Below are 17,260 nucleotides of genomic sequence, written 5' to 3'. Positions count from 1 at the left end.
CTTCCTTTCATTCCGCTTCTGGTTTGGAGCTTACCTGAGCACAGGTCTGTGGAAAGACTACTCCCCTTCTTTGTAACTACAGCATTGTTTCACATTAGATATTGTAGGTAAGAAATAACACACAGTAACAGTTTAGTGCATTCCCAGCCCATGCTGCTTTATTGCTTTAAAAATAATGTATACACAGGTGCAGAGTTTCCAACTCTTATTAACAGTTCCTTTTTACAGCAAAGAATAGTCTTTACAATTCCCATAGATGCATAGATTAGAAAGCAAGCTGCCAGTTTTAATACTTCAAACATATTCAATGAAATGCTTTCATTATACATAGATCACTGGTACAATGAAGAAGATTCAGCACAGCAAGTAAACAGTCGGTCAATTCCTGCACTTAAACACAGTAAATAAACTAGCTGAAGACGAGTCTGAGGTGGACAAGTCTTAAGGGAATGTCCAGACTACTAGTTTTTTCTGAGTGATTATAATGTATTGCTAGTACGAATTTGTTAACTCTGGAAGGAAACTAATTGATGGCGTGGCAGTTTACTTATCTAAGCTGCCTTTAAAAGGTTAGGAGAAAGCCTGTTTCCCGGAGAAATCTTTTGTTTGGTTTCCCAGTGTTAACTCTTTGATTTTAATCTGCCTTAGTAGATTAATGGGAGCAGGAAGTTCAGAGGAACTCTATTTGTACATTTTTATTGATTCCATTGGCTGTTACACATGTTATCAAGTGACAAGCAGAAAGTTACATATGGAACAGGAAACCTCCCCCGTTAGTGGAGACGTTTTGTGAGACCTCCAATTCAATTCTGCACCACTGGTAAGTTACTATCTCACGTAAACATTCCCAAAGATATTTGAAAGAACGCAAGGAAAATTTAAGTTTGGGACCTGAAAGGAGTCAAGCAATTCTGGGCTAATCTGGAATTCTCTAACTTCAGGATCTTGCAGATATAATGGAATCCATGTCTACATTGTTTGTCAGTATGTTTGTTTCTTCAAAGTCAAGAATTACTCTTTTCTAGAGACATTTTGAGCTATCATAATGAATCCAAGATTTATAAGTGGCATGGCTTTTCCTTAATTAAAAAACAAAACTTATTTAACTGGGAGAAAAATCTTTAGGCAAAACATTGTGCAGTCAGTCTAACCACATCAGAAGATAACTATCTTGGTATTAATTTTTTTCTTTTAACAAAATAAACTAAACCATAGATATACCGATAGTTTCTGGACTATGCCCACAAAGTGGAAGTCTGCTGCAGGGGACCTTCACTGCTGGTCAATACCAGTAACATGTCAGACTAACGAGGCTTCACTTAGCTACAGAAGCACGATCAGAACAATTTCATGCTTATTTCATGAACTACTTTCCTACCATTTTTGAAACTCTGCACCATTTATTCAACATGTACCTTTTGTTTTCAAACATACTTGCAGACTAATGGAGTCAGGCAAGAGGTTAGCAAAGAGAGAATGTCTTATGGTTGCCCCTGTTTATCTTTTATCTCCCACTTGTAATGGAAGTTAGATAATCTTTAATTAGAAAACTCTAATAACTCAAACAAAAAATTGAAGCTATTGGTTTAAATTTCTATTGCTTCATCAGTAAGTGCATATATAAAATTACTAGTAACCACGTAACACTGGATATTTTCAGTCATGCATTAGAATAGTTAGTATTGTAAAATCAGAATTATGGGTCTGCATCTATTGCTCATACTTTAACCAGACCGTTTAATGAGCATGCACAGTAAATAAACCTCTTGCTTCAGATTTGTTCTGGGAAATAACCAGGATCCACGCAGTTTCAACAAAAGATGGGGTTGAAATGCAGGCAGGCTCTCCACATACATCAAAATCTCTTCAGAACAGAGGTGGTACAAAAGTCACACACAAAGGCTACAATGAGGAGCGCTATTCAGATAGAAAAGGCTTATGTGTAGATCCTGGTCCGTCTGGGTGGAGAAGGATGTCAAAGGTCTGGGGAAAAAGTCAAACTGAAACATGTATAATCTATGTGGCATATTTTTCTTGGCCATTTATTGAAAGCAATCTCATAGACCAGCATATGTGGTGTAAACACTTTTTCCAGAATGGTTTTTCTGGGAAACATTAAAGAGTCAACTCCCTGGGGGAAGGAGGGTGCCAGCAGAAAGAATACAATGTAAACGCAAACAGGGGCCCTCAAAGTCCACATGGCCCTCTGCTTTTGGAAACTGTTGCCCAAGGGATCCTTCCAAATATGGTAAAATTGATAGCCAAGCAATGTTCTGGAAAAACAATGCCTGTACCAGCAGCACCATGAAAATGTAAACTCCTCAAGGCCAAGGGTCTCTTCATATTTTGCATATCACAGGCATACAAAGAGTAAACATGAGAAAAATAATGAAAAATAAGTAACTACATACTTTGAAACTACATTAAAACCTACATATTTTAGCATGTAGACCTTTTCCAAGTAACTGTAACATCATCAGAATATGTAATGGTGTTCCCATAATCATGTAGACGTCTGAATATTGCTTGGTCATTCCAGTGTCTCCATCACCAACCGAAGGCATAGGACTTTAAATGAAAGAATCAAACATGCAAGAGGCACTCTCTTCTTAGAGCTACACCACCGAGCTTTGACTGTTTCTCTGGGACACAAAGGAAATTTAACCATCTAGCTCCAAGATGCCACATGGCCAAGATAGACATGAGGTACAAAGGTTAAGTCACTCTACTTCCACGCTGATGTGACCCCTCAGATGAAGAAATGTGTTTGCGGAGTTGCTCTTCTTACAAGAATAGGTCGACCCCAGACCTAAGCATACCTATGTTAGTAAACCAAGCAAACTCCAAAAAACCCAGTCAGTCTTTGGCTACTTCTGTCAATATTTTCTCCTTTAATTCTGAGCCTCCCAAGCCATAAGCATGAAGAAAAGTGAGCTGTGTTTGGGTTTGTGGGTTTTATTTTTTAACCTGGAACATACATCAAACTTTCTTTTTAAAAATGCACCAAGAAAACCAATGGGGGTGGGGGATCCAGAATTGACAAAACAGAAATGCAATGCCATTCTAGAGTAAATGCCTGTTGCTAAAAGGAACATGTGTGCAAAAAAACGTGCAAGATTTCTTCAGAGGGGCACAAGAAGCACATTTCTTGGCAGCTTAAGCACTAGGAAGTGACATTTCCATGGCTCTCTAGCACACTGCTTTAAGAAATAGGATCTTTAGCCTTTGACTTACACACAAGTGGGTTTTTCTCACACACTTATTTATACATACATATTTATTTATATACAGCCATACTGTTTAAAAAGGGGGGTATATACTTTTTACCTAGAACATTATCTTCTTTATGGATAGGTCTGCTAACGAGAGCCCCACAAAGTCAAAATGATAACACTTAAGTCTATGCCACCTTGCTAATGTAATTAATTATACATGCAAAACCTTATTGCTACAAAAAATCTACCCCTTGATACCTGTTACCGTATATACTCGTGTATAAACCGAGTTTTTCAGCACATTTCCAATGCAGTTTTTGTGGTAAAATTAGGTGTCTAGACTGATATTTGATTCGGCTTACACTCAAGTATATATGGTAATTCATTTTATGGCTTTTTTTTTGGCAACAGGAAATGTCCTTTCCTATACACTGTGCTATTTTGCATTCTTTACCTTTTCAGAGGTATTTAAAGATTTTTTAAAATGCCTTTTAGCAATGGATTCTCCCAGGCACAACGCTACTTGAACTCATTAATTAGTCAACTACTTCAAGTACACTATGGGAATCTAAAACTGTCCCTGGACATCTGCTTGCTGAATGGTCTACTAGTTTAGGTTTGTGTGATATACCACATTAAAATGGTTTGGGGTTTTCTATCATACTAAATGTAGAATGTCAATAAATCTTAGAATTTCTTAATATGGTGATTTAAAAATCACATCAGAAAAATGCATGCCCACAAGACAGTCTTCAGAGATAAGAATTACTTTCCCACAGAAAGCTGTATGAGGGGGCCTCAAAAAGTTTTTGGAAAATTGGAGTTAAGATAATGAGGGTACTGCCAGTGAACTGCAGCAGGACCTCCCTAGTAGCCCCCGCCCGAGCACCAGGCAGGTCAGCTGCAGAGACCAGGCAGAGGTGCTGGCGAACCTTACTAGTAAATGCACCATTGTGAAGCAGAGGAGGAGCCTGCATAACAGGTTTAAGGTAGAGAGCAGCAGGGGGATGGGAGCAAAGGCAGGGAAGACTCATTTCTAGATGTGATGGCTACAGTGTCTCTTCCTCCCTGCTAGGGCCCACCCTGTTTTGCATGCTGGAATCGCTCCACCTTTAGGGACTTCTACAAGACTACTATTCTGTTGTGTGCTGAGAGGAAGGGGCCCCTGACCTTTGATTGTGGAGCAGCCAGAGAAAGTGACATGAGATCCTTAATTGACAAGTGTGTAATGACAGCCCCGGCTCTGGCATCTGCATACAAAGGCGGACAGCCCTTGGTGGCTCCGGTCCCCCACACAGGCCTTTGAGAAGGCTTCCACGGTGTCCTCACTGATCCCTGCCTGCAGCTGCTCCTCGGCTCTGTTCTACAGCTAGAGTATTAACGTTATTAAAAACTACACTGCATTTCCGCCAAAAAAAAAGGGTAAATTTCCTATAAACTTTTTGAAGCCCTTTATTTTTCAAGGAAAGTAGAAAACAATGAAGCTATCTGAGGCTAACTATCCCAGAGCAAAAGTTCACCTGTGATATGGCAACTTAGGTAGGTTCCATCTCGCTCCATTTCCATTTGTCAAGGTCTAGATTCCCAAGAATATACAACGCAGCAGGTTTGGAAACAGGAAGAGCTTGTGGCAAATCCATAAGCTAGGGCAAGCTGTACCACTGACAAAGTATTTTTCCTATAACACATAGCATGCTGCAGATTAGAAAAGCATTCACTGAAGGAATTAATACAGCATCTCAGTAAGACCAGCAAAATGTTAAAGTAATTTCTTGACGTGAAAGGAGTGGGGAAATAATAACCTAATAGGCATATTATACAAAAACTGTAAGAACAATCTCACCTCAAACTAAGAGAGGGGGTCCTGGCCTTTGTGATAACTGATCAGCCATCCACTTTCTGAGCCGAAAGTGACATGAGATCCTTCATCCACAACAGTGTGGAATGGCAGCTCCCAGATGGGGTATCTCCAGACAAAGGCAGGAAGCCCTTGGTGTCTCCAGTCCAACACACAGGCCTCTTGACTTTGAGCAGACTTTCCACACTGAATGGTCTCAGTTATGCAATAGGGTCTCCCACCTCCAATCCCTACTACTTACCCCCTTAGCAAGACATGCAAAATGTAAGCCAATTTCTTGATGTGAAAGGAAACTAATGAACAGAAAGAAAGTACAATGTGGAAACTAACAGTCTCACTTCCAAGTAAGAGAGCAACATTGATTTGAGGCTTCCCCAGACAGAGGGGGTTGTCACCTATCCCATGGAAAGTTTAAATGTCCTCAAACACAAAACTTCTCATTATGACCCTCATTTCTATTCATAACTGAGTCATTTTGGCCTTAAACTCCTTTCCCCAGGGAGAATATCACAATTCAGATATTTGCGGGGGGAAAAAGGGGCTAGATTTTCCACTCTTTTTACACTACTGAGTATTATTATCAATAATTCATTCTGAAGCATATAATTACTATTAGGTTCATGCACTAACCTCTAGCATAGCACTATAATTTGCTACCAAACACTAATGCTTACAAAACTATACACATCTCAAAATGGAAGACATTGGTGATTTTGTTGTTCTTAAACAACTTGTAACATCTTGTCCACAAGTATTAAAATATACATATATATATATTTCTATTGCACATATCCCGTTTTTAATTTTTCAAAAGAAAACTCTCCAGCTAACACAGATGAGGAAAAGGAAGGAAGTAGGCATAGCTGCCAATCAGGACACAGTCCTGACTATCGTTTCTGCCATCAGGAGGAGGACTAAGATGAGCCAAGAAAAACATTACGTAAACACGCATTACTGGAGTCAACTGGTGACAAGTATGGAAGAGACTAGAACAATTTAGAAGGGTGCAATAATAGTTTCTTACGCTAATCAACACCACAGTTGTGAATATTAAAAGAATATAAAGAAACAACAGTTTCTTGGCTATGAGCTGAAACAAACGAATTGGAGTGGGTCCTACACCTGCTCCAGCAAGCGGGCCATGGATGGTTTCACTGGTGCACTTTCACGGGTGCTTACCTCCTGCCCAACAATCTTGCCCAAAAAGTTGTTAAAAGGATGTGAGGAAGATGGACAACGAGCAAGTGGAAGACACGTATTTCCCATGATATATTTTCAGCATACTCATGGGACTCATATACATAGGGTTCCATTCTGTTTTTAACAATTTCAAAACCCAAAGAAATTATATATACTTGTGTAAAACCCGAGTTTTCCAGCACATTTTTAATGGAGTTTTTGTGAGAAAATTAGGTGCCTCGGCGGATATTCTGTACAGCTTATACTCGAGAGAATACACGGTATAAGGAAATGGCTTGGAGGTATTTAGGGGGAAATTTTAGGTTACCTTTAACCAACATTATTTGTGTAATAATTTACCACACAGTAATTACCTCCAGGTAAAGCGGTGTGTGTTTTATATATACTAGGTAATTATTTTACTAAAAAGCCTTCTTTTTACTAATTACTAGAGCTCTATTTCCCATGATGGGCAATTTCTATTACCATATTTGGGCAAATCCATACAAAATTCCTAGCATAACATACATGGCTCTGTGCAAACATTCCCTATAACATAGATCTTATAAAACTATCTCTTTGTAATTCCACCTAAGAAGTTTTAAATTCTCTCATCTCAAAGGATCACACATGGACTTTTTCCTTACATAAGAACCTAATAATTCATACAATGAGCCTGTTTATTTGAAAGTCAAGATAGCTTTCTTCTAGTCTGTTCATGTGGTGTAATTTTAAGTGAAGAAACAGAAGATCCATATATCTTGCTGAAACTCGTCTTGATTTTTTTCCCCCAGACCCTGAAATTTTTCTAATTCTGCACACTGACAGACCATTGTTTCTGAGGCCCATTCTCTCCTGAGAAGGCTAAGTTCCACCTACACACGATTACCTGAGTCCCAGCCTTTTCAGCCTAACATCACCTAGAAAAAATAAACCAAACATCCAAGAACTCATCTTGATTGGAAGGGAAAAAAGTTACTCATAATTTTATAAACGACAAAACTAAACAATGTAAAACACCAGAGTCATGTAGCTGTGTAAGGCATCTTTGCTGCTTAGGAGACAGGAGTTACGTGAATGAAACTTTCCCCACACCATCCTCCTTTAGGTCCAAGGTTGAAAGCAGATCATAACCTAGGGTTCATCAACATCTTCTGAACGGCAAAAACGCTCATGCTAATTTTCCTGCCATGACAGAATAAAAACCAAATCTCAAATGGAAAGTCCTCAAACAATAAAGTCATTTCCAAGCCAGCGGCCCACCTCCCAGGAAGGTAAAGGGTTCCATCAATAGGCTAAGGGCAGTTTCGTTTTCTTTCACCAGTCTTTCATTAAACACGTGCACATTCGTGAGTTTAGCTTCCGAACAATACAATCCCTCGGTCCTTAGCTGAATGGAAAAAAACGTAATTATCGATGTCCAAAGATTTCCAAGAAAAAGTGAACACAATTTCCTTCTCTAGGAGACAAAAAAATCCCCTTCTCACCTAAAATTGTGGTTTACATATGCAAAAACTCACAACAGTACAGAGACTGTAATGGTTTATTCACATATGTCATGAAATGAGGTTTGGATATATATGTCATGTTTCACCATCTCTTTTATACTTCAAATTCGACTGAATGTTAGACCTTACTGCTGCAGGATGAACTGTGCTTTTCCCGATAATGGCTGAAACTGGAGGGCATGGCAAAAAACAACAAAAAAACAAACCTGAAGTCATCCATGTTTGCTATTTCGTTGGTCTTCTTATATGGAACAAAAAGTAAAGAGTTCACAATACCACCATCAAACCATGCGTTTCAAATTTATGTTGGACTTCGGCTTTCAAAGTAATTTCTTCACAATGAAGCCACCAACAACTGAAGTCCCAGGTCCGTGGCTTCTTTCTGGGGAGAAATCGGCATGATGCCTGCATCGGAAAGGCTGCCGTGGGGTGAGTTTCAGAGGTGGGACAGACTAAGGGAAAGCAGCCTTTCCATGTCAATCCTGGAGGTCCCTGTAGAGGAGATCCCATGCTTGATGAAGAGGGAACGTGGCTGGATAAAAGAGGCAGGACTACCTGCTCCAGGACATAACATGGAAATGCCTAGAAATACAAGATTAGGAAGATTAGGACAGAACTTCTGTAGGTGGTTACGTTTTTTTTTAATGCAAAGAATACTTAATTTGTGGGGCAGGGAATGTATGGATGTGCTTTATACAATAGATGTATGTATATGCATGGATTGTGGTAAGAGTTGTATGAGTCCCTAACAAAATGTAAAAGAAGAAAAGAGAAAAAAATGATTAGGGCAAAGCCTGTACAGATTTGCTTTATACAATTGACGTATGTATATGTATGGATCGTGATAAGAGTTGTATGAGCCTCTAATTGTTTTTTTTTTTAAATCTGCAACTAATGTATAAGGGTGCTTTGCTCAATTGATGTATGTACAGACTGTGATAAGAGCCTTATGAGCCCCAATAAAGATTTTTTAAAAAAAGAAAAAAAAAGAAAATGGAGCAATGTCCTTTTGTATGCCAAAAATTATCATTTTATCATAAACATATCTAAAATAGTACTATATTTAAAATGTAATACATATAAGACTCAAAACCATAAGATCAAATGTAAAAACATTACTTCCAACAAGAACAGATAATAAAATTTTATATATTAAGCCCCTAAATAAGACAATATATACCTTAACATGATCACCAAATGAAAACATGAAAAATATAAACATTGCTGTTAAAACATAAACCTGTTAAATTGTAAATATTTACAAAAATAAAAAGATTTAAAGAACCCGAATAAACTCTTCCAATTGAAAATAAGACAAGGTTCAGATTCTCAGCCTGGGGAAGGTAAACATAAATTCAACCAAGAGAACGAGAAGAAAATGAAGTTCCAAAGTAGGTGGACACTGAACCTTATGGGCAGCAAGGCCAGTTTACTCCATGGGTCAATAAAACCTAAAAACACCAATTCACTGCCATCGAGTTGATTCCAACTCATAGTGACCATATTTCTGAGACTAATCTTTATGGGAGCAGACAACCCCACTGGTAGGTTCAAACCACTGACCTTGCAGTTAGCAGCTCAATGCTTAGTTCACTACACCAGCAAGGTTCTTTCAGAAGTGTACTTTAACTCATAAAACCACTACCCTGTTCTACAATTAAATTCTAACAATGCCCATTAACAAAGAAGTGTATATATAATCAATCCAAACACATTGCCACCCACTTGATCCCAACTCACAGACCTATCAGTGTTTCAATTGTTTACAAAAACAAATGGCCTATCTTTCACCTATGGAATTGCATCCTTGCCATTCGATATGAAGTTCAGGACTGGTTTTGCAATTTCTGCAAAGACGACTGATGGAATTTTCATCAGGATTGCAGATTCTTTGGATATCATTGACACCTGACCAAAATTGTCTTCCAGTCCATGAATGAGTTAGTGAAGGTTTATTGTGCCAACCTGGCTGATAAACACATGTGGGATTGATTACTTGAAGGGCGGAGAGAGAAGTGGCTCGGTGAGCTTCATTTCTAGTTTTTGGGTCTCTTGCTTTGTGGTCCGACCAGGGTGCAGCTGCCTTAGCCAGTTCCAATTCAGATGGCATGGCTCACTTCCTGTGAGCCATCCCTGAGAAGCCACATGGACCTAGCCTGATGCAGCCCCGGGTGCTAGAGCACCCCTGCCAGCAATAAGATGCTTACGTGCTCAATGATTCGACTTTCCTCCTGCAGTCTGCGTCACTGGGTTGATTTTTTTTTTTTTTTTGAGATTGAGGAGAACTTTGTAGATTAGTGTCAGACATGGGCTAGTGTTGGACTTAAGGGCTTGGACAGCACTGGGTTGGGATGCTTTACCCTTTATATAAAACTCTCTTACGTACATGAGTTTCTGTGGATTTTTCTCCAGTTTACCCAGACTAACACAATGAGCATGGAACATCTTTCCATTTATTTCACTCTTCTTTAGTCTTTTTCTAGTAGTGCCGACAATCTTTATGGTATGACCCCTCACATCCCTGTTAGATATATTCCTAGGTATTTTATTCTATGAAATGCTGTTGCAGGCAAACTGCTTCCCTCACTGACCGTTCAGATGTCTTACTGCGGGCACACAGACCCTTCCCCAGACACTTCCCTGGAAGTGGTCCAGCCAAGAGACTTTGAAGCAAGGATGGCAAGACTTCATCTCATGTACTTTGGGCATGTTTTCAGGCAGAGCAGTCCCTGCAATAGGACATCATGCGTGGGGGGCAACAGCAAAAGAGGAAGGCCCTTGACAAGTGGCGACAATGGGCTCGAAACAAGGACAATTTTAAGGATGGTGCCAAGAGCAGACATATTGTTTGCACAGAGCTGCTATACGTTGGAACCAACTCAGTGGCACCTAACCAATCCGTATAGGGTTCCCAAGGGTTCCCAAATCTTAAGTGACACAGGCGGCTTCGTCTTTCCCTGAGAAGTGATGGGTGGGTTTGAATGTTGTCATTAATAAGCCAGTGCCTACCTGACAAAGCCACCAGAAGACCAGAGATCCTCTAAAGACACTTACATGCATTAAAAATGTACGTTGATATTGATCAAGAGTTAAGGGATCAAACTAGACCTTGCAAATACATGATATTCACTGCATCTAAAACTGGGACCTCACCAGACACTTCTGACTCTGAAGTTTCTTATTCAGGAATGCTGGCTTTATAAAGAAAGTCTCTATTAGAAAATTTTAGTTATTGGGAGACTGAAAAGGGAGAGTAGAAACGGTCAATGTAGCCATTAGGTAAACCCATTTTTGAGTCAAATGACTTTGTGAAAGTCAGCCTCCAAAGTCCCCAATGACTGTTGGCTTCTGGTATTGATACCTTTTAGAATCTGTTCCCACACCAATAAATGCACAGGACAAAAAAGAATGCTATGGCAGGATCATAAAGGACTCTGTGGCTTCTGCCTTGTTCTCTTGGATTGCTGTTCAGGAGGTCACTTCTAGCAGACCTGATGGCGGCCTACGTTGGGAGGAGTGGAGTCAGTACTCAAAGATTAGCAGTTCAAACCCAACAGCTGCTCTACAGGAGAAGGTTGAGGCTCTATGCTCCAGTTAAAACTTAAGTCTCAGAAACCCTTTGGGGGGGGGGGGCTTGCTAAGCATTGGAACTGAAGGCAATGGGTTCTGGGAACAAATTACACTGATGACACAGTTGGGTAAGTCACAAGGTATACAGTTCAAAACCATCAGCCATTCCAAAGAGAAAGAGGAAGTTACCTCCTTCTATTAAAATGTATAGCCTTAGAAACCCTACAGAGTCACTATGAGTCAGAATTGTCTGAGTTTTAACCAACCAAGACCAATCTGTTAGCCATGTAGATGAGTCAGCCTGGAAGTGGACCAGATACTGGTGCCCCAACCAATTTAAATTCGTTTAAAAATCATTTTACTGGGGGCTCTTACAGCTCTTATAACATTCCATACAACAATTGCATCAAGCATCTTTGTACAGATGTTGCCATAGGTACATCATTTTCTAAACATTACTTTCGACTTGAGCCCTTGGTATCAGCTCTTCTCCCCATGACCCCTTGATAAATTATAATCATTACTGTTCTCATATCTTACACCGACTGCTGTCTCCTTTCACCACATCCTGCCAACGAATTTCTTGACTGAAACCTCTTAAGAAGGCCTCAAACCAGAAACTTCTAGCTAAGCTGTTCCCAAATTCCTGACCCACCAAACTTGAGACAGGCAATAAATATGTACTGGCTTTAATCTATTAAAATTTGGGTAACTTGTTACACAGCAATAAATTATATATAAATATCATTACTCTTTTTAAATAGTAAATTCAGAACACATTTCACAAAATAAAATGGGTATTATAATCACTCAAATTTAGTTTTTAAGTGTCATTATAAAAAAAAGCTACAATAACGATGTATAAATTACCAAGGGCACATGAGGGAGGGGGGAAAGGGGAGGGAGGGAAAAAAAAAAAGAGGACCTGATGCAAGGGGCTTAAGTGGAGAGCAAATGCCTTGAGAATGATTGGGGCAGGGAATGTATGGATGTGCTTTATACAATTGATGTATGTATATGTATGGATTGTGGTAAGAGTTGTATGAGTCCCTAATAAAATTTAAAAAAAGAAAAGAGGAGAAAAAAATGATTAGGGCAAAGACTGTACAGATGTATGTATATGTATGAACTGTGATAAGAATTGTATGAGCCCCAATAAATTGTTAAAAAAAAAGAAAAAAAAGCTACAAGCCTAGTTGGATAGTTTCTACCCCAGAAAGGGAGCTTATACTAATAAAGAATCACTGGCTGAACAAAAATTTAACTTCTTAGACATTTATCAACTATTTGAATGCTTCCTTTCTTTGAAAAAATATATTTATTTAAATTATATGTGATATAAAATATAGTTTCTTACTTTTAGAGATATTCTATGACTATCATAACATCTTTATAAATAAATGTATCCCCCTCAAAGAAAGGATAGTATTAGCATTGTGTTCCTTTTATATATATTAGCGATCACTCCATATCAGGAGAGCTAAAGGTACCTGATAAGTATAGAAGCACCAAAAGTTATTTACATCAGTTCACAATTGTGGATATTTGGATGGCTATCAATATGGTAGTATTCCAATGACAACTTTCTATTATTGTCTACCTGAACTTAAGAGTTCTAAATCCACGCAGTAAAAGTCTCCCACCAAAGGCTTATAACAAAACGATTACTTTAAGGACACTTTGCCCCACCCGTTTTTATTCTCTAATAAAATACATGCAATGGCTTCAGAAGGTTTGTGGAAAAATCCCAGTTGAATTCAATTTTTTCTGAAGACCCCTCTCCCAGAAGCACCATTTTTAACCATAAAGCAATTGTACACTGACATAAATCAAGAATTTGACTAAATAGGTATGAAGTCTGCTGCAGATAGGGCTGTCAACTAAGAAAGCACACTATTACTGCTTAGTCTTTGAACAACAGAATCTACTTCAATGGTAAATTCAACAGACACCAATAATTGGCACATAATAATAAACTCGTACCTGGGAATATTATAGTCTACTTAGACTATTATTTGTGTGAAACTTAACAAAGCAGTCACTCCTGACTTACTTATGTGGCTAGGTTCCAAAGACCAAATTGTTGTGAAAAAAAGGCATTCTATGACACTGCAGTGACCTCTGGCTCCAGGAGTCATTTCAGAGATGGCGCCCTGGGGCTTGCAGCCAAGGCCTGCAGGTCTGGAGCACTGCCAGCCTCCAGCAGAGCTTGCTGGGCTTTGCAACATGACTCCTGCACTTGGATTTAGGCCATTTCACCCCCCCTCCCAGAACAGCTTTATTTCACACAGATTAAGCCATGAACCCAGGCTCCAGCAGCTTGGGCTCCTTCCCATGGGTCCCCAAAAAGGGGTCCCTTTGGGGGGCAAGCCGACGCTTTGGGTACACCCAGATGCCTTTCTCCTTGGCCTCCTCCTTCACGCGCTTCAGGAAGCTGCACCAGCTCTTCAAGTGCTGAGTGTGCTCAATAAGCACATTCGCCAAGATCCTCTTGGAGAGAATCTTGCCCTCAACAATGCCAATGGGGTGCTGGGTCACATTGTAGACTCGTCTGGCTTTCCCATGCTAACATTAGTGCGTCATTCCTTTCTGAACAGTGTCCATGCCCTTGATGTCCACAACCTCACCTTTCTTGTAGATTAGCATACATGTGGCTACTGGAAAGATGCCATGCTCCCTGAAGGGCTTGGAGAACAGTGCCATCCTCTTTCCCTTGGTTTGTCATTTGGGGCGGGTCACCGCAAGGTGGCATTTCCGGCCAAAAGGCTAGGCCATTTTCTAAGCACTAGCAGCGCTGGTTGGGTCAGGATTTGCAGCCAGCAGGGAACGCCATGCAGGGTATGCAAGATTTTTTTTTATTATTGCCCTAAGTGCAACATGTCAGCTAATGAGGCAGTGAGAAGCAGGTGTACATTCTAAAATGTTCCTAGTTATATTTACTTATTTTTTCATCACTTGATTCCCATTGAGCTAATGACATCTGCCTCTTTTGGCCTTTATGTAATAAAAATTATTGGTAGAACAGATGATCGACTTTTTATTTTCTTTTTCTACACTGCTTTTGTTGAGAAATAAAAGGTTTTGCTTAAACATCAATAATTTATAGTCACTTTTGTTACTTACCTTGTACTGAAGGTAACAGTCTCTTGTTCTACTTCTAGCTGGCTACTTTCAAACTGCAAGAATTATATTTGGACTGGTTAACCCACTGTTACTTACTTGTCAAATCCTGAGTTCAGAATTTTTTTTCTTTCTGAGATGAAGAAAATATAAAAGCACCTAAAGGTCAAGGAAAATGTTCTTCTGATGATGAGGAAGCTGAAAATACAAAGAAAGTGAAAGTGATGATAGAGCCCCTATTGGTGTGAGGTGCAATTAGTGTGCAAAACTGAAATGAACTACGCTTAAAAAAAAAAACACTTTCAAACTATTCAGACTGAACTATCATAAAGAAGTTACTGTTTTTATGGAAATGATGCACATATTTATACGATTTTAGAGATGTCAAACTGGAAGCATTCTCTCTCCCTGTTCCTTTTAGAGAATCTGATGAGGCTATTGGCCTTCTCGTCACAAAAATGGAAAGATGCACATGAAATTCCCAAACCCGTATACTCTCTAGCTTAAGATCTATGTGTATATACGGCCACTCCTCTAAAGGAGGACCGGTGTCCACTTCTTTCCTTTGTCTCATATCAGCTCTACTTTCCTAGATGAGATAAAAACAGACAAAATCGATAGGAAGAGCATATTGAGCAGTGCTTCCTTACAAGAAATTCTCATCTCTGCAAAATCTCTGGCCAGCAGAGCACATGATCATCTACCAGAAGAAATTATCTGTATGATGAAAGGTCCATTTCAACTGAACTCAACTAAAACGTGCTACAGTTTTGAAGAGACTTCACCAATTAAGAAACCTAATTAACAGGTAAGAACTTTCCTTAGAATTTGGCAAAACGACCGAATGTGGGGCTACACAATCCAAAAATAAAGGGGGAAAACCCATAAAAACGCTACAAGAATCATACAAATGCCCAACGGCATTCCGACAGGGTATAAGCCCTCACCCCACCTTTCACTAATTCTTAAGAATGTGTCCAAAAGCCGTTTCTCACTCTCACTCAAAAACACCCCAACGCTGTACACCTATTCACGTAGCTGTTTCAGACAGCAGCGCGTCCGCGGAGCAGCATGCATGCGCCACTGGGCAAGGATCAGGACACACAAGGACAAAGCTGCTTACTGGCATCCGAAAAGCTGGGGAGGCCAAAGTGTACACCGGCTACTGCAGTGGCGGGCAAGGAGCATGCCCACGCGACACCTCCTCCAATTAACCCCGAGGAGTCGGTCTTAGGCCAAATCCCAAGGTCAACGAGTCACCCGCTGGGCCTCGACAGGCCGCCACTGATCTCGGCGGCTCGGCAACCGCGTTGCGACTAAGCCGTAAAGTGAGGGCTTAAATCCATCCGCAATGCAAAGCTATCCCCCCAAAATTAGTCAGTGCCCGACGTCGAGGCTGAGACGTGCATCGGAGGGGGTTCAATACACAAAGGGCGTCCGAGAAAGGAGCGGCGCGCGAGGAGCAAGCGGGGTGCGGGGCACTGGCGGAAGGTGGGGGGCCGCCCCCGGCGACGGAGGGCGGAAGGCGGCCCCGCTGAGGCCCGCCGCGTGGGGGTCTCCGCGCGTCTGGGACCCCGGCGCCCTCCGCCGCGCCACGCCCCCCCCGCCTGCTCGTCCCCGTCGCGAGCCACCTCGCCTTACCCCACACTCCGTCGGACGCGGGACTCGACGGCCCCGGCCGCCGGCGCCGAGGCCGGCTCCGCGAGGCGCACCTCACTCCGCCATCTTCGCTCCTTCTCCAGCCCGCCGACCCGGCGGCGAGCCCTTTCGGCAAGTCCCGCCCCTCCCGCGCCTCCAGCATCCTGATTGGACACTGACTTTCCCCGCCTCCCTCTTTCCGTCGCCCATTGGTGGACACGTACGTCAATCCATCGAGCTTGCCTTGCTAGTTCCATCTCCTGTACTGTCAGCCGGCTTTAGGGTTGAGGTAATAGAGAAAAATGCTTTCCTAAGTCATTTAGGAGGAATGTAAAATTATTTCCACGTAGAAGCGCTGTCACTTTCTGGTGAAAGGAATTAGCCAGGCCTAAGGGCAGTAGGTTAAACCACAGTACTGATAATTCCATTTTCGCGGCCAAGAATCTTTTTAATTCTGGGTCTAAAACACCACCAACAAAAACATCTTAAGGGCTACACTGTGTTATTTGGCTTTGTGCCAGCTACCTTCACTCTTACACAACGTAAACTTCGGACTCCTGTTTCCGGCTCTGGTCCTCGCGTTCCATATTTTTGGGAGGGCCTTACATCAAGATGCCAAATTGTTACAACTGTTTTGTTGGTGCCTACACCCATTTGCAGAGATCTGAGGTCATGCTTCCAGGAGAAGCAGAGAGTCAGGGTAACTGGAGTGGCTCACCTTGCAGCTTACCATGGCCCCACAGTGCTTCCCAAACATTAGGCAGTCATCTTGAGTCTTAGAAATAGAGATTCCTGAGAGGAGATGGGTTAATTAGGGTGTGAGGTAGTATCGATGAAGAACACAGCTTTCACCCAGATCCTGGATGCTTTCTCCCCCTAACTACCATGATCCGAATTCTACCTTGCAGGGCTGGATAGGGCAGAGGTTGTACACTGGTACATATGAGGGCTGGAGGTACAGGGAATCCAGGGTGGATGATACCTTCAGGACCAGGGGTGTGAGGGACGATGCTGGGAGAGTGGAGGGTGAGTGGGTTGGAAAGGGGGAACTGATTACAAGGATCCACATGTGACCTCTTCCCTGGGAGAGGGACAGCAGAGAAGGGGGGAAGGGAGACTCCGGATAGGGCAAGATATGACAAAATAACGATGTATAAATTACCAAGGGCATA

General features: G+C 41.2%; 1 long non-coding RNA gene across 1 annotated transcript; it reads right to left on the bottom strand.

Annotated features, from left to right (window-relative positions):
* Positions 1-141: 141 nt before the first annotated feature.
* LOC142426300 (uncharacterized) lies at positions 142-16,215 on the bottom strand. The gene is made up of 3 exons (XR_012779739.1): positions 16,092-16,215; positions 14,550-14,648; positions 142-8,342 (listed from the first exon to the last, which is right to left on the bottom strand). It is a non-coding gene; the product is annotated as an uncharacterized LOC142426300 (long non-coding RNA).
* Positions 16,216-17,260: the final 1,045 nt, after the last annotated feature.

The sequence above is a fragment of the Tenrec ecaudatus genome, chromosome 14 (genome assembly GCF_050624435.1).
Source record: "Tenrec ecaudatus isolate mTenEca1 chromosome 14, mTenEca1.hap1, whole genome shotgun sequence".
Classification (NCBI taxonomy): Eukaryota; Metazoa; Chordata; class Mammalia; order Afrosoricida; family Tenrecidae; genus Tenrec; species Tenrec ecaudatus.
The sequence above is the reverse complement of the archived record's forward strand: the minus strand, read 5'-3'. Positions and strand labels throughout refer to the sequence as shown.